The sequence below is a fragment of the Amblyraja radiata genome, chromosome 8, assembly GCF_010909765.2.
Source record: "Amblyraja radiata isolate CabotCenter1 chromosome 8, sAmbRad1.1.pri, whole genome shotgun sequence".
Classification (NCBI taxonomy): Eukaryota; Metazoa; Chordata; class Chondrichthyes; order Rajiformes; family Rajidae; genus Amblyraja; species Amblyraja radiata.
In genome coordinates, this window is record NC_045963.1 from 27,346,104 (window position 1) to 27,364,954 (window position 18,851).

The 18,851-nt window shown below is 44.8% G+C and overlaps 1 protein-coding gene across 1 annotated transcript in view; it reads left to right on the forward strand.

Annotated features, from left to right (window-relative positions):
• The first annotated feature begins 6,834 nt into the window (after nucleotides 1–6,834).
• Nucleotides 6,835–18,851, forward strand: part of chrm3 (cholinergic receptor muscarinic 3) — a 199,681-nt gene continuing 187,664 nt past the window's right edge. The window contains exon 1 of the mRNA XM_033025459.1: nucleotides 6,835–7,038. The gene's annotated coding sequence lies outside the window, so the exon portion shown is untranslated. The remainder of the gene's footprint in view (nucleotides 7,039–18,851) is intronic.

Below are 18,851 nucleotides of genomic sequence, written 5' to 3' on the forward strand. Positions count from 1 at the left end.
AGCAGGAGCTCCATGGTTGTCCTGCGGGACGTAATACCACCCGCAAGTCTAAACTAACCCGTTGACTCAGATGAGTCCGGGGAGGAGGGATCCCCTCCCTCAACGGAGAGCGTCTGAGGACGACTTCTCCCACATGGAGCAACATATGGAGAAGTTACTCCAACAATGATCTGCTCCAAAGGAGGGAGCAGTATAAGCCCGGGGCCTACAGCAGTGCCGGTGCCGGGAGCCTCGCACATGGGGCAGCCCAATGTCTTCCCCATTGGAGGGGGAACTACATGTGGAAGAAACCACTCTGAATCAGAGTACAAAGAAGAGGGGGGGGGGAACCTTCCCAGGGACAAGCAGAAGAAAGGAAGTAAGTAAGTAAGTTTTACTTATATTGCACTGTTTAAGTCAACACCAAAATGCTTTACATAAAAGGAATAATAAGCTTCCATACAAACAAAGAAAAAATAAGTGCTTCTGCAATCATCCAGGTTCCACTGGGTGCTTCCCTGGATGGAATCTAGCTCTTGACAGCCCGGGTATTATGGAGAACCCGCAGGCAGCAGCACCTGTTTTCAGGGCTGCACAAATGTCTCCTGCTCTGAGGAGAGGAGCATTCATGGTCCATTTCAGTCTGACCAAAGCTAGAATCTCATTTAGGTCCACTGGAAGGGCCATGTCAGCACAGGTATCCTCAGGGGCCTGCGGCAGCACCTGTTTTCAGGGCTGCCTACGAACCTCACTCTCAGTGGAGGGGAGTGTGAATGATCAGTAGGTAACTGATCTCGAATTTAAAGTATGAACATACTGAAGCATGCATATGGCCTCAAGAGCCAGCAGTTGGCAGAATATCCGCATAGGCGACAACACACCCCACACCTCCATAGGGGGTAAGCGGTTCACTGAATCCAGTGGTAGCTTGAAAGCTGGGCACGGAAATACGATCAGAGTCGTCTTTCAAGGCAGACTCAAAATAATGGCCAGAATTGTCCTACAAGGCAGGCTCAGTATGATGAGGTTTTCAGACCAGACCCAAGCAGAGGTCGGAAGAAACATGGAATCCACACTTCTTACCAGTCCTACTCCCAATCAAGGAGAGAAAAGGAATCCGCATCAGGGGTCTTTGGGCTTACCACAAGACCACCGGTAGCCATGGAGGTAGGTGGGTCTGGGTTTACTGAAACAAGGGATTGTGGAGCAGTTACATGTTGGTAATTTACTCTTGTGTTCTTGTTCAAAATGACAATAACATGAAATTTCAGAACTGTTTTAAAAAAAAACCAAAAAAAAACCAGATAATAACGTGATAATATTACTGCACAACATACACAGGTTCCAAGCAGACTTGGAACTCGGACTGGAATTGTCTTCGAGGCAGGCCCAGTAATTTTGGGCAGGATTGCCATTCAGGACATGTGACAGGTGGAGGATGTCACTTCATCCATGTTTAACTCATTTGTGCAGTATAGACTTTTAGAAACAGTAATTTTGTTATGGTCTAACTACTGTTTTATAGGAGCTTCCTATAAAATGGTCACATGGCATGCATCGACCTCAAAGATGCATACTATTCGGTGTCTATTCACTAAGAACAGGAGATATTTGAAGTTTAACTGGATTGTATGGATCTGCCAAATGGGTTGACATCAGCTCCTAGACTATTGACAAAACTACGGAAACCAATTCTGGGTCTACAAAGGTCTCAGAACCACATAGTAATGGCATATTTGGACAATTTCATTTTGGAGGCACCAAGAATTGGCAGAAGCATCAGTCAAAGCAAACCAAAACCCTGTTTGATAGAATTGGTTACCTCATCCATCCAGTTAAATCAAAATTGACACCTACAAGGGTAATTGATTACCTAGAATTTACTATCAAAAACAGTAAATATGTTGGTGACTTTGCCTAGGGGCAAACGACTATATTAATCAAGCCTGCTATGACCTGATAGTCAAATACTAGCCATCTATCAGGTAAACAGCGAGTGTAATTGGCAAATAGTAGCCGCATTTCCAGCAGTACGTACGGGCCTTTGCATTACCAGAATTACAGCGAGCAAAGGAACGAACACTCAGATTCCATGCAGGCAAAATTGGCAAAACTATGGATTGCCAGCAGAGGCCTTTGTTGAATAACTACGGTGGATAACGAACGTGAGAAAGCTCAAAGTAAATTTGCTTGAAAGCCATCAAGGGTTCTTCAGACCTATGCTAGCGGCTAAGGATGGGGAGCCACTAACACAGTCTAGAGCTGTGGGGGCAGATGGAATGAGCAGGAGTCTGTAATTCCCCAACACATGGAATCAATTACCCAGAATTGTTGGGGGCACAATTTGGACTCAAGGGGTTCTGTAGCAATATGCAACCGGTGCTTGTTCAAATTCAGATTGATAACACCACTGCGGTGGCACATATCCACTAACAAGGGTGGTGTAAAATCTGTATCTTACGATAGATTGTCGAACCTCATTTGGCACTGGTGTATCAAGAGGAATATTTGGGAAATCTACGAGGTAGATATAACACGTTGACAGATGCTGGATCACGGATGTTTAATAACAACACAGAATGGATGTTGAATCAGGCAGTATTTAACGAAATAACTACACGATTTGGCATACTAGATTTGATCTATTTGCATCTAGACTAAACCATCAGTTACCCAGATATGTGTCCTGCAAGCAGGATCCAGGAACAAAGGCAGTGGATGCTTTCTCCCTCAATTGGGGAGGATTGTTTATGCATGCTTTCCGCAAAATTGTTTCACAAACCGATGCTTGACCAAAATCAAGCAAGACTAAGCCACAGGCATATTGGTAGTGCCAGATTGGCCTACTCAAGCCTGGTCCTCAAAATTTTTGGGAACTATAGTCCAGCCAGTTATGGCTGTACCCAAGAGCAGGGACCTCCTAGTGAACCCAGTTACAGGGAGTAATCATCCACTACACGAACGTATTAACTTGTTGGTCTGCAGATTCTGAGGAGGCCATTTCAAGGCATAGGACTGTCCGAACAAATACAACACAGTTCGGATAACAGATGTCTTGGAGTTTCCTATCAACTCTGTACTATAACTGTAAACAAAGTTATAGTGCAATCAATAGTGCCAGAGGCGCACTTTCCTCCTATCTGATGCTGCAAACAGGGCACAGGTCGATAGGAACGCACCCCTTTACAACAAAATTCATGAAGAGAATTTACAATCTAATACCTCTAAGACCAAGGTACACGGACATGGGATGTGAGCGTGGTACTAACCCTACTTTGACAGTGGGGACCGCCTATAACTAACCCTGAAGGTGGTATGCTGACAAAGAGTCCAGACACTGCAAAAGCTACGGTTGGACCACATGACCACCAATATGAACAACATAACATTCGTAATCAGGAACCTGATATAAACATAGCAGGCCAGGAATGCCAGGGATGGAGATCCAGTTCTTGGCATATCCAGAGGACCTACGGTTGTGTGTGTGGTAACATACTAACACCACTATCTGAGAGTTACGGAGAACCACAGAGGCTCAGAACAGACCAGAAGGTGTCAACACAAACCATCTCCAGATGGTCAAAGGGGGTAATGGCGGTAACAGAGTGAACGTTCATATGGTTAAATCTCACTCCACCAGGGCTGCATCTACGTCGGCAGCAAGAGCAATGGACGTGCCTCTTGACAACATCCTAGTGGTTGCAGGATGGACGAATGAAATAACAGTCCACCGGTTTTATAACAAACCTATTACCGGACTGGGGGTGTTTGCATGTACCATTTTAAGTTCTGTCCCATAGTTTACCCCCAAGGTTGGGAGGGGAAACTAGTTTTTTAAAACTTTTCTTTCATTTAAAGCATCAGTGTCCTTACTTAACTACGTAATGTCTGAATGCTTTAATGATTACACGCATCCATGGTCAATCCATTCAGTGTGTGATGCCTGGATTCGTAACCGGCGTAAAATCACAGAGCTTTGAAATCTTCACGTAGTCACTCACGTGACTCCGAAGTAAAATAGTAAGGTTAAACGAGAATTTACCAGTTTGAAGTTTGATCTTGATTTTATGAGGAGTTACGATGAGCGATTACGTGCCCGCCGCTCCAACCCTCATACTATCAAGGTCACATGGAAGTTCTAATTTCTTCAATCTTACTATTCTCAGGTCTTCTTTTTATCTGTGATTTAACACCGCTGCTTTGAAGATTGACGCGCATGCAGACGGACGGCCCTTCTTCACGTAATCGCTCATCGTAACTCCTCATAAAATCAAGATCAAACTTCAAACTGGTAAGTTCTCGTTTAATCTTACTATTACAAGGCCTACACCAAACCCAAACCAATTAGGAGCAGACGAGGGCATTCGATCCAATTTGTGATCCCAGCTACAAAGACAGATGTATACAGCAATTCGTTCTTCCCCCGCACAATTAAAGCATGGAATAATCTCCACCCAGTACAGTTACCCAACCTGATGCAACTAAATTTAAGGTAGCTCTTTCTTCCCAATAACCCTTTCTGGCTTAAGTCCTCCCTCCACCATATTTTGGAGGACCAAGAAACCAAGAACCAAGCTTACGACCCGAAAAATTAACTCTATTCCTCCTTCTTCAGATGCTGCATGACATATTGAGTGTTTCCAGCATTTCTATTTGTGTCAATTGATATTGTTTTCTTAAGGTACTCTTTAGTTTTTTAGTTTAGTTTAGAGATACAGCACAGAAACAGGCTCTTCTGCCCACCGAGTCCACGTTAACCAGTGATCACCCCATACACTAACACTATCCCACACTAGGGACAATTTACAATTTTAACGCAGCTAATTAATCTACAAACCTGTACGTCTTTGGAGTGTGGGAGGAAACCGGAGCATCCAGAAAACCCCCCACAAGATCATGGGGAGAACATATGAACTCTGTACAGACAGAACCCATAGTCAGGATCGCACCCAGGTTTCTGGCACTGGAAGGCAGCAACTCTACTACTATGCCACCCTGCCGGGTCACTCTCAACCCATACTAATCCACATATGTTGTGATCCTCAGCTAAAATAGAGAACAGTGAAACATCAAAGAATTGTGTTATGAGTTTGTCCCTAGACACTAGCAATTGTCCCTTCCACTGTGCCATAATATCTTTGATCGGACTCAGAACTGACAAACTCTGTAATAGTGGCCATAAAACTGCTATTTTCCCATCTTCTTTGACCTCTCCAGCTTTGGACAGAGTTGACAACTGTACAATTACTTTTACTCTTCAATTGCCGGGTGAACAGGAGTCACTTAACTCAACACTTACTTATCCAAGTCAAGAGTCAAGAGCCTCGCCACAGAGTTTAGACCTTAGAGATACAGTGCGGAAACAGGCCGTACGCAAGCAGCATCCTACACACGAGGGGCAGTTTATCATTTTCAGAGGTTAATTAACCTACTAACCTGCAGATCTTTGGAGTGTGTGAGGAAACCTGAGCACCCTGAAAAAACCCACGTGGGTCACAGGGAGAACGTATAGACTCCATATAGACAGCACCCGGAGTCAGGATTGAACCCGGGACTCTGGCACTGAAAGGCAGCAACTCTACTGCTGCGCCACTGAGCCATCCCTATAAATTGGTCACAAAGCAATTTATTTATCTCCCAAATAAACTTTATACAGAATGACCGCTGAGATCGAAGGACGACAGAGCGGGGTGCCACCTGCTACCAGATCGACTGTTCGATTAACTTTCTGTAACTTTGTCGGTCCGGAAACACGGCGACTCTTATGTATGATATTACCGGGTTGTACGCAAAACAAAGCATTTCACGGTACATGTGACAATAAAGTATCATTGAATAGGGTCACAGAGTCATGGAGCATGGAAACAGGTGCTTCGGCCCAACTTGCCCACACTGACCATCAGAACTATAACAGAACTAAACACAATACTCTAAGTACAACCTCACCAACTTCTTATATAAATGCAACATGTCCTCCCAACGTTTATACTCAATACTTTGACTGATGAAGAGAATCAGTGCCAAAATCGTTTTTTGACCACCTCATCTACATGTGACCACCTCATCTACGACCACCTCATCTACCTCATCTGTGACCACCTCATCTACCTGCCACTTTCAAGGAACAATGTACCTGCACTCCTAGATCCCTCTGCTCTGCAACACTACCTAGAGCACTACTTTTCACTGTATAGGTCCTGCCCATATCAGACTTTCCGAAATGCAACCTCCCATTTCTCTGGGTTATATGCAAAACAAAGCATTTAGCTGTACATGTGACAATGTGTCATTGAATCAATAGAAAATATATAGTCATACAGCCTGGAAATGTATCCACACCGACCAACAAGTCCAATCTACACTAGTCCCACCTGCCTGCGTTTGTTACAAAACAAGAACAGTGCAAAAACTCTCCCGACATTCTCAACGTTTGTACACACATCCATTAGTGTTATATTCGGTCGTGTTCACAAACTATCCTCATGCCAGGCACTCTTGCCACACACATGGCCGTCTGTGTTAATATTGTTCTTTGTGCCTCTTCATATCTTTAGTTTCCCTCTCCCCCAACTCTCAGTCTGAAGAAGGGTCTCAACCCCAAACGCCACCTGACCCCTTTCTCCAGAGATGCTGCCTGACGCGCTGAGTTACTCCAGCATTGTGTGTCTGTCTCCTATGCCGATATTGTCAGCCTGTTCTCTCGCACTGTGCTGAACGATTCATCTCGGCGTGCATATGGACTAGGTAGGTGTGCCGGCCCTGACATCACAAGTCACAGCAACAAATCAGCCCAGTACACAGGCGGTAGCAATTGACGAGCGCCTGAGAGGCATTCCAGTGCAAGCACAGGGGGTTTGCAAAGCGGCGGCGGTGGCGGAGTGAGCTGTTCAGGGCAAGGGGACTTACTGAAAGTGAGAGTGGAGAGCGTCACGGCGCAGCGGCGCTCGTTAGGACTTGGCGGGGCTATCCCGGTGGATTAATGTATAGCGTGGGACGGCAAACTTACTGCACATTGTATTCTGCGTATCATATTCGCTTCAAGTGCTGAGCGGGAGAAAGGTAAGCGGCGTTTATTTAATATACGGTGCGCAGATTTGTGGATGGTCCGTGTTAAACTCCAAGTCCAAGTCCACTGTAAAGTGGGGCTGATAATGTCCCAACATTGCTCGAAATCTGTTTAAAACTGAGAAAAATAAGCAAGGAGGAGGGAGGGGGTGGGGGATACTTAAGTTTTGATACAATCTGCTTCTGGTTCCCCTATCATCATGTCTGCAAGAAGCTGAAACGTCTGTTTCGTTATTTTCTTCTGATCGGTAAAAGCATCATGGATCAGGAACACCAGGCTGAGATATAGGAGCCTTTTGAGAGGTTTGCTTTGAGAGAGGATCCGCAGGGCTGTACTTACACGTAGACTAGATCCGATAACAATTATGGCTCGGTGTGTGTGTGTGTGTGTGCGTGTGATCGGCTGGGACAGTCGATGTGACCACAGAATTCTCCAGCCTTCGCCGGGAAGAGTATTTCCAAGTGAGTTTCCAGTTTCTCTCTGACGGAGAAATTGGGGAGCTCCCGAAATGTTGAAGGACAAGGAGTATTGGAGTTGAGGTCTGCCCCTTTTACTGAGTGGGATATTTCCCCAGGCGTCCTGTGGAATATTAATGGTTCTTGTTCTCTGGGTGTGTGTGTGTGGGTCCGGTCCGAGCCTTGTAGACAGAACACCGACCAGTTGATAGATACAGTGGGTAGCAGGCGATTCGGGATCAGTGTCACCTTTTGCAGTGACTGGGCAAATCTTCTGGCTAGTCACTACCACAAAAGCAAGGGAGAAAGTAGCAACACCTCCTCCACAACCAACAATGGGGCTGTTGTGTGGGAAGGAACTGCAGATGCTGGTTTAAACCGAAGATAGACACAAAAAGCTGGAGTAACTCAGCGGGACAGGCAGCATCTCTGGAGAAAAATAATAGGTGACGTTTCGGGTCGAGACCCTTCTTCAGACTGGACTATTGTAGACTCACTCCTTGGCTATCGGTGCCGGCTCTGATTTAGTATTTGCCCCCTTTCACGCGTCTAGTTTCTCGCTCCCCTGACTCTCCGTTGTCTGAAGACGAGTCTCGACCCAAAACATCACCCTTTCCTTATTCCCCATAAATGCTGCTTGACCCGCTGAGTTACTCCGGCATTTTGTGTCAACCCTCTCTACGCCTCTGGACAGAAGCAAAACCCCCAGGTTTAACACCCCGATCGCTTCACTGTAGCTCTAACCAGTTTCCACGGTGCGATCTCAGACTGGATGCAGCATTTTACTGATCTGATGCGCGATTAGAAGGTCCTGCCGTGCGGCTTCTGCGACCGGTTAGATTCGTGGCCACTTTCCGCCCGCATCTCCGCTGCCTCCTTGGATTTCATTTTGCCATTTGCACCATCCAAACGCCGTGCACTTAATCCACTGTTAACGGTGGCTATGCTTTCTTTTAGTTTTCCCCCCCTCTCCCATCCTAACTAAAACACCCCGTGAAAGTGACTCTAACTGACACAAGACAGAGAGGTGTTTGAAACTGCCAGGTGAGATGATGTTCAAATGTATTGCTTGATAAAGATACAATGGTTCGACTTGTGGAGCGTTTACAGAAGGTTCCCCTTGAAGTGCCTTGTTGAGGTTAGAAGCAGGAGTGTGTGATATTGATCGTGCATTCATTTCCTATGCTGTAAATAACAAAAGCAGCTTTAACCCCGGGATACCCTGCAGCTGGTAAAATACAAAGTGACTTAACATTTGCAATATTTTTACCTCTGCATTGAACTGATAACTAATGATGAATGAAGCAGTCAGGCCTGACGACTATGTCTAAAGATCAGATCACATCTCAAATAACGACACAAAGTGCTGGAGTAACTCAGCGGGTCAGGCAGCATCTCTGGAGAACATGGATAGGTGACATAAAAGCTGGAGACTCTGAAGAAGGGTCTCGACCAGAAAAACGTCACATATTCCTTTTCTTCAGAGATGCTGCCGGACCCGCTGAGTTACTCCAGCTTTTTTTGTTGCCTACATTCCGTTCAAAGCAGCGTCTGCAGTTCCTTTCTACACATGGTTAGGTGGCGTTTAGGCTCGGTGCACGACTTCTCTGTATCGTTGTAATGGTTAATAGTTCATCTTTGGATGTCTGCAATGCAGTATCAGTCTTTCAGAAGTGGTGACATTTTATGCTGCCTGGATTATTTACAACTAGAGTGACTTGCAACTTGCAATGTACCAGTGCAGGCTTATTGATGGTTTCATGTGGATATTCTCCCAACACAAGGACAATTGGCCTGTTCATTTCCCGTTAGACATAGCAGAATTCGTCCATTTGACCCATCATGTCTACTCCACCATTCATTCATGTCTGAGCTGTGTTTCCCTCTCAATCCCATTCTCCTGCCGTCTCCCCATAACTCTTTACATCCTTACCTGTCATCAGTTGAATAAAACATTTAACTTACTGACCCCAATAATTCCAAAGGAACTTGTATTGTGTGTTGTGCAAGGCAAACAACGAAAAAAAGAGACAAATGCAAAGCAAGTGTAGAGGAAGGAGAGAGCGATAGATAGAGAGATGAAGGCGAGAGAAGAAGAGAGAGAGAGAGAGAGAGAGAGAGAGAGAGAGAGAGAGAGTGAAGAGTAGAGAGAGAGAGAGAGAAGAGAGAGAGAGAGAGAGAGAGGAGAGAGAATGAAGAGAGAGAGAGAGAGAGAGAGAGAGAGAGAGGAGAGAGAGAGAGGAGAGTAGCAAAGAGAGAGAGAGAAACAGAGAGAGAGAGAGAGAGAGAGAGAGCGAGAAGAGAGAGGAGAGAGAGAGGAGATAGAGAGAGAGAAGGGAGAGAGAGAGAGAGAGGGAGGAAGAAGAAAGAAGAAGGAAGACAAGGGAGAGAAGGAAGGGAGAGAAGGAAGGGAGAGAGAAGAGAGTCTCCTTCTCTCTCTCCTTCTCTATATCTTCTATCCTCCTCCTCTTCTCCTCCTCTTCTCCTCATCCCTCTCCCCCTCCTCCCCCTCCTCTCTCCCGCCACTCTCCCCTCTCTCGCCTCCTGCCTCTGTCTCTGTCTCTCTCTCTCCCTCTCTCTCCCTCTCGCTGCTTCTCTCTTCCTCTCTCTCTGCCTTTCTTCCTCTCTCTGCCTCTCTCCCCTGAACGCATCTCATTGGGGTCGTGAGGCCAAGGAATTACGAGTTACCCATCTTGGCTAAGGTATTGGAGGAAATCAAGTCCAGTAATCCTACCGTTTGTGCAAGATGGCTGCGTTCAATAATAATCAAATCTCAATAACAATCCATACATCTTAAATGGATATGTTGATATCGGAAAAAAATATCTTTAAAAAACAATATATTATTTGTTTTTATATTGTCTTAAATAAGGCAATATAAATTAAATATTTAGGGCAACATTGTCTTATTATCAATAAGATAAAATTATATTGAAGATTGACACAAAATGCTGGAGTAGCTCGGTGAGTCAGGCAGAATGCCTGAAGAACACGAGTAAGTGATGTTTCAGGTCGGAACCCTTCTTGAGACAATATTCTATTATTGTTAATAATAAAATATGATTGTATTAAATTGTGTTATCATAATATATCTTTAAAAAACAAAAGCAACTAATCTTTAAGTTCAATTAATAAAAAAATGAATCAAATTGTAGGAGTGGTTATCATTATTCATTTAACTATATATAGATAAAATTGTTAATGCGGCTAATTATGTCTCCTTTAATGATATTGTTTGAACCCCCTTCCCCCCCCCCCCCCCCTCATTAGTCCTAGTTATTCCCTCGGAGGTCATAACAATTTCCTGTGGTCTGCAAATGAGCAAAGATATTTTATTTGTAATATTGCCTGATGGCATCGTCATTTTGATGAGAATGATGCTATCGCTCAGGCGATCGTATCTATTTGCTCAAGGTTGTTATCGAGATTTTGCACAAGTACACAACTGTAGATTAAAAGATATTACCATATTACCCAAAATAGGAACACAATCTTGCAAAACAAAGACAAAGATCCCATAAGCTTCATGTCCTAATATAGGAATGTCTTGAAAAACAAAAGAACGCACACAAGTTCATAAGTTCATAAGTTGTTGGAGTAGAATTAGGCCATCGTCTACTCTGCCATTCAATCATGGCTGATCTATCTTTCTTTCTTTTTTTTTTGGATTCAATTTATTGTCATTATCTCATAAGAGACAACAAAATGGATTTTCCTTACAGTCATATAACATAATAATTAATAAATAAATAAATAAAAATCCCTCTCAACCCCGTCCTCCTGCCTTCTCCCCATAATCTCTGACACCCTTACCAATTAAGAATCTGCACCTTAAAAATACCCATTGACTTAGCCTCCTTGGTCATTCGGCACAAAAGCACAAAATGGTGGTGAAACCAGTCAGCATCTGTGGAGAGGGAAACACAAATAATGTTTCTGGTTAATAACTTATCATAAGAGTGGCTAAAAAGTCATTGACATGAAACATTAACTCCTTTTCTTTCTCAACCTAGATGCTGCTTGCCCTTCTCAATATTTCTAAAATCTTATCTTTGAAATGGACAATTATATTTAGAGATACAGCATGGAAGCCGGCCCAACAGCCCACCAAGTCCACGCTTTCCATGGCCCGTTCAACTAGTTCTGTGTTATGTGTGGGAAGGAGCTGCAGATGCTGGTTTAAACCGAAGATAGACACAAAAAGCTGGAGTAACTCAGCGGGACAGGCAGCATCTCTGGAGAGAAGGAATGGGTGACGTTTCGGGTCGAGACCCGTCTTTAGACTGTTAACCCACTTGGTCAAGAAGGCTTTCGGCACATTGGCCTTCACCAGTCAGGATATTGAGTATAGAAGGTGGGGGGGGGGGGGGGGGGGGGGACATTGAAATGCTTTGTTTTGCATACAACCTATAGAATTGTACAGCAGACCTCACCTAGGCAGTACACAAGAATCGCCACGTTTCAGGCGCTGACCAAGTAATAGAAAATTACAAATATTTTACTGTTGTACAAGACATTGGTGAGGCAAGTTCTTTGGAATGACACAAAATACTGGAGTAACTCAGAGGGTCAAGCAGCATCCCTGGAGAACATGGATAGGTGACGTTCAGGTTAGGACCCTTCTTCATGCTCCCGACCAGAAATATCACCTATCTATGTTCTCCGGGAATGCCACCTAACCCACTGAGTTATTCCAGCATTTTGTGTCCTTCCTTGTTAAACCAGCATCTGCAGTTCTGTGTTCCTACATTATTTCTATGTTATCCCACTTTTTCATCCACTCCCTACATTTTGGGGACAACTTTTTTTCTTTAGGGACCAATTAAACTCCAAATCCAACACGTCTTGGGAATGTGCGAGGAAACCGGAGCACCCAGAGAAAACCCACACGATCACGGGGAGAACGCGCAAACTCCACACAGACAGCACTCGAGGTCAGGATTGAACCCGGGTCTCTGGCGCTATGAGGTGGCAGCTCTACAAGCTGCCTCACAGCGCCAGAGACGAGGGCTTGATCCTGACCTCGGGTGCTGGCTGTGTGGAGTAATAACATTGATTTGTAATTAAGTGAATGTGTGAATGGAGGTTTTAATTTATGGTGGCACAATGGTAAAGTTGCTGCCTCACGGCGCCAGAGACCCGGGTTCAATCCTGACCATGGGTGCTCTCTGTGCTCTCCCTGTGTCTTGTGTGGGCTTTCTCCGGGAGCTCTGGTTTCCTCCCAAACTCTAAAGACACACGGGTTTGTAGGTTAGTTGGCTCGGTATAATTGTAAATTGTCCCTGGTCTATGTAGGATAGTGTTAGCATGCGGGTATCGCTGGTTGGCTCAGGCTCAGTGAGCTGAAGGTCCTGTTACCATGCTGTATCACTAAACTAAACTAATCTAAACTACTTGTCCCAAACTCATGCCGATTTACTTTCAAATGAAGATTTTTAGACCTCACCTCCAGACAATGTGTTAAATCTCTTATCCATTAAGAGTTGCTGGGGAACACGGTGTTATATTAGAGACATTTGGCTATTCTCCCAAGTAGAATTCTCTTCCACTACCATCCTCTATGGATTGCCCTCTGCAATGGTTGTGAGCTACAATAGTGAACTGTCACTGCCAGCCTGCTGAGGGGATGCATGAATGGACCAGGAACTGATATATATTTCCTTCATTCTGTCTCTGGGGTGGAATGAAGAAGTAAAGGGGCAAAGTTTAAAGGAGATGTCCAGGGCAAGTTTCTTATACAGAGGTTGGTGGGTGCCTTGGATGTGCTTTCACAGGAGAATGAGGGGTGATCTTATAGAGGTGTACAAAATCATGAGAGGACTAGATCGGATAAACGCACAGAGTCTCTTGTCCAGAGTAGCGGAATCGAGAACCAGTGGACATAGGTTTAAGGTGGGGGTGGGGGAGGGGGAGGGGGGGGGGGATGCCAGAGGAACGAGCTGCCAGAGGAGGTAGTTGAGGCAGGTACTATTGCAATGTTTAAGAAACATTTAGACAGGTGCATGGATAGGATCAGTTTAGAGGGGTATGGGTCAAACACAGGCACGTGGGACTAGTGTAGACGGGACATGTTGGTTGGTGTGGGCAAGTTGGACGGAAGGGCCTGCTTTCACTCTATGTATAGACTCAGTTTAACTTGGCATAATTGTTATCAAAGAACTGCAGATGCTGATTTATACCAAAGATAGACACAAAGTGATGAAGTAACTCTGAGGGCCAGGCAGCATCTGTGGAATAAAGCGATGGGTGATGTTTAAAAGAAGGGTCCTGACCTGAAGTGTCACCTATCCTTCTCTTCCAGAGATGCTGCCTGGGTTACCCCAGCACCTTGTGTCTAACTTGGCATCAAGTCTAGCATGGACATTGTGGGCTCAAGGTCCTGTCTCTGTACTGTATTGTTCTATGTACTTCCACCCATGAGGATTTTCTTTCGATTAAAGAAAATTATGTAATCTTGTTCTCAGCCACTTGTTCTCTGCCACAGAAGGCAGTGGAGGCCAATTCACTGGATGTTTTCAAGAGAGAGTTCGATCTAGTTCTTAGGGTTAACAGAATCAAGGGATATGGGGAGAAAGCAGGAACGGGGTACTGATTTTGGATGATCAGCCATGATCATATTGGACGGCGGTACTGGTTCGAAGGGCTGAATGGCCCACTCCTGCACCTATTTTCTATGTTTCTATGTAATCATGTGGAGACATAAGAAACTGTAGATGTTGGACTCTTGAGCAAAACACAAGGTGCAGAAGGAACTCAGCGGTTCAGGCAGCATCTGTGGAAGGAATGGACAGGTTGAGACCCTTTTCCAGACTGATCAGTTGTTCCTTTCCATTCAACTATCAATGTCGACCCAGAATGGGACATATCATAGGATTGTACCACATAGGGGTAGAATGAGGTCATTCAGCCCATCTGGTCTGCTCCGCCCTTCAATCCTGGTCGATCTATTTTTCCTTTCAACTCCATTCTTCTGCCTTCTCCCCATAGCTGTTGACACCCTTCCTAGTCAATAATATACCAATCTCTGCTTTAAAAAATACCCAATGGCTTGACCTCCACAGCAGGCTTTGGCAATGAATTCCACTGATTCACCATCTCCTGACTGAAGAAATTCCTCCTCATCTACATTCTGAAGGCAAGTGCTTTTAATCTGAGCCCGTGCCCTCTGGTTCTAGACTCTTTCAATGCTGGAAACAGTACTTTTCTTTATCTTTTCTAAATTAAGGTAAACAGGCCCTTCAGCCACTGAGTCAGCGTTCACCAGCGATCACCCCGTACGCTAGTTCCATCCGACACACTAAGGACAATTTACAGAAGCGAATTAACCTACAAACCTACAATAATTTAGAGCGTGGGAGGAAACTGGAGCACCCGGAGGAAGCAGGGAGAACATGCAAACTCCGTAAAGACAGCAACCGTTAGTTGGAATCATACCTGGGTCTCTAGCGTTGTGAGGCAGCAACACTACCGCTGCATTCCCATGCCGCCCAAACCTCTACAGTTAATTGAATATTAAATCCTTTTCCTCACAACGGAACGCGTTACAATTTAAAAATATATATTTCATTAAATGTACGCAATTTATTGAGCAGCCAAGATTTCTCAGGTCTCATTTGAAAGAGATTTTAACTGATGAGATTAAGCTCACTGAATCCCAGATCGATGAATGATGATTACACGGGACTCCGTCTGCCACACGCTGTGCTTCATTAAAAGAAAAACTGCCTTTTGCAATTTGTGAATTTGTTTCTCCCCACAGTTTTGATCTCCATGATCAAATTTTAGTGCAAATGACAGACAGGCAGCCAGCAAAAATCTCGGTGAGCCGAGATGACCAACTAAACCAGCAGACGTTTGAATTGATTTAAAATTAAAAATAGATAGTGCAGCAAATACTAGGCATTTAGCTTTTAAATTCGGAAAAGAAATGCAGGCACGGAATGTATTTGTGATGAATTTTCTGGTCAATTTGGCCATGGGTAATTGATGTAATTGGCTGTTCATTGTCTTTGGACCATCTCCTCTTGAGTGCATTTCGTGAAACTATCGAGAGCACTCCATGAAATGAGTTTTGTTTTGAAGGACAGTTCTTTATCCTTGTAAAAACTGCATGGTAATAGTATTTAACAGGGCACCTGCTTAAAAAATTGCCATTCATGCTTAAATACATGTCTGACAGCACTTTCCGCTTCAGCTGCATTAAGCTGGTCCTTATTCTTGTAACCCTTTCCCAGAAAATAAATTGCAAGGTGCAGCCATTAGATTATACTTTGCTCACTAGATTTGGAATATGCTCAGTCCGCCTTGGCCTACGCGATCTCCCCTTCATTTTAACCTACAAACCTGGTCGTCTTTGGAGTGTGGAGGAAACCCACGCAGTCACGGGGAGAACGTACAAACTCTGTATAGACAACAGCCATAGTCAGGATCGAACCTGGGTCTCTGGCACTGTGAGGATGCAACTTTACCACTGTGTCACTGTGCTGCCCCATCCTCTACAATTAATTGAATATTAAATCCTTTTCCTTCCAGCAGAATGCTTTATAAATTATTTTAACTGCAAACATTTTAACTCTCCTTCCCATTCCCATACTGACCTTTCTGACCTTTCATTTGCAAATTAGAGGAACAGCACCTCATATTTCGCTTGGGCAGCTTACAAACCCTGCATAATGAATATTGATTTCTCTAATTTCAAATAACTCCTACATTCCATCCACCCTCTCCCTCCTCCATCCTGGTCATCCTACCAGTTCCACTGTTGGCATCCTTGTATCCCTGTCGTTCGCATAACTCCCCCAGCCAACAATGGGCCATTATGGACTCCACCCTTCCTGAGGTCATCTGTTGCCAGCCCTGTTTTGTTCTCGCCTTTTCTCGCCTCAAATTCACTCCCACCCCTCAAACGCTGTCTTTCAGTCTGAAAAAGGGTCTCGACCTGATTCGTCACCTATTCCTTTTCTCCAAAGATGCTGCCTGACCCATTGAGTTACTCCAGCATTTTGTGTCTATCTTTAGAATAAACCAGCATCTGTAGTTCCTTCCTACTTATTTTGGAATAAATTTGCTTTGTTTTCATTGAGATAGGGGTGTCAATACTAATCAATGTAAAACACTATTCAGCACTTAACAACCGGTGGGTCTAGAGCAGTGGTTCCCAACATGGGGCGTACGCCCCACAGGGGGGCAATTTGATTTTTAAGGGGGGCAATTGAGCGCGACTGAGGAGGTCTGGGTCCAAATTTTCGATTTTTATTTTTTTGGATTTTCCATCAGGTAAACATATGTAGTTTATGTTTCTTCAGCTGAAACGGAGTTCACTTTTTAAATGATAAGAATTATATATCACCACATGGGGGGGGGGGGGGGCATCAGGATTTTAGAGGTGATTAGGTGGGGCATGGCCAAAAAAAGGTTGGGAACCACTGGTCTAGAGTTAAGGGCCTGTCCCACTTGAGCATCATTTGGGCGACATTTAGGCGACAGCCGAAAAAGAGGTTGTCTCGTTGTGACGCGTGGTGACGCATGCAGTGACGCGCAGTAGCGCGCGGTGCTTCCCTGTCGTCCCAGGATTTTGGAATGTTCAAAATCCTGGGGCGACATTTGGGCGTCTCATCATGTCATGTGCCCTGTCACACACTGACGTACGCTGTCCTGTGGGTGACGCCAGGTTAGGGTTAGGGTTAGGGACCACAGATGGGCTGTAAAATATTCTTCCTTCAATGCATGGATTTTAAACATTAATATATTAAAATTAATACAATAAAATCAATTGTGTAAATGAAAAGATGTCTGAGTCGTTCAGTTTTATTAATAGATGTATTGGACCGTTTCCAGATCCGATCACCGTCTCTTTTCACAGCAATGGATTCAGTGAGTGTTCACTGAAGTCCCCTGTACCCAGTTGAAAAGCTGCCTCTGGGGGTTTGGAGAGATCATTGGAAGAGAGATCTGCCTCTGGGACAACTCGTGGCCAACAGTTTAGTTCCCATAAGGAGCAGGCAGAACATTGTGGGTTCGAGTCCAACCCCTGGACCCCCTGTGTCACATATAGTTCAGAGATACATTGCCCTTCGGCCCACCGAGTCCCCACTGACCAGCGACCCCGCGCACAATATCCTACACACGCTAGGGACAATTTATACTTATACCAAGCCTATCAACCTAAAGTTAGGGTTACGGTTACGGTTAGGGTTAGGGTTAGGTTTAGTGCTAGGGTTAGGGCTAGGGCTGGGGTTAGGGTTAGGGTTTGGGTTTCCTCCCACACTCCAAAGGTATGTATAAATTGTCCCTAGCGTGTGTGGGATAGTGTGCGGGGGATCGCTGGTCGCAGGCTGGGTCCACAAATGGGGAAAGTGGGGGGTGGAGAATGGGAGAAGGGTGGGAGGGGGGAAGAAGGGGATGTGAGGGGAGGTGGATAAGGGGGAGAAGAGTGGAGCGGGGAGAAGGGAGGAAGGGGGGGAAGGGAAGAAGGGGGTGGAGAGAGGAGGGGAGAAGGGTAGGGGGAGTGGAGAAGGAGAGATGGGGCAGGAGGGGGTAAGAGGGGAGAGGGGAGTTCAGTCTACACTCACTGAATCCATCCCTTTGAAAAGTTATAGCGACGGTGATCGAATCTGGAAGCAGACCAATACATCTATAAATAAAACGGAATGATTCAGCCATCTTTTCATTTGCACAATTGATATCATTGTATTAAATTTAATATATTAATGTTTAAAATCCATGCATTGAAAGAAGAATATTTTACAGCCTCAACCCTAACCGGGCATTACCCGCATGACAGCATACGTCAGCGTGAATGTCGTGCAACTTGACGGTTTTACGGCCGTCCGCTGTTGCCCAAATATCACCCAAGTGGGGCAGGCCCTTAAATCACATGCAAGGTCACCTGGTACAACCTTCAGAAGCAGATAAAGCATAAACTTAGCCTCTTCAAATCCTTTGGTCACTGCAGCTCCCTCTTTCTTCTCATCGTGTACTTTCTTATAATAGTGGCACAGCGGCACAGCTAATAGAACTGCCACCTTATTGCACCAGAGACACCGGTTCGATCCTCACCTCGGATGCTGAATGTGCAGAGTATGCACGTTCTCCCTGTGACCACGTGGGTTTCCTCCAGGTGCTCTGGTTTCTTAGAAAATGAAAGAGTGTGGAACAATGTGGAAACAGGCCCCTCGGCCCAACTTGAATTGAATTGAATTGAATTTTGAAATTGAATTGAATTGAATTTTGAATTGAAATAATTTAATTGCCACACAACCAAGGTCGGTGGTATTTGGGTTGCCAGCAGCGGTACAATAATAAAGAACACAACCACAACAAAAACTTGCCCAACATACCCCATCTATACT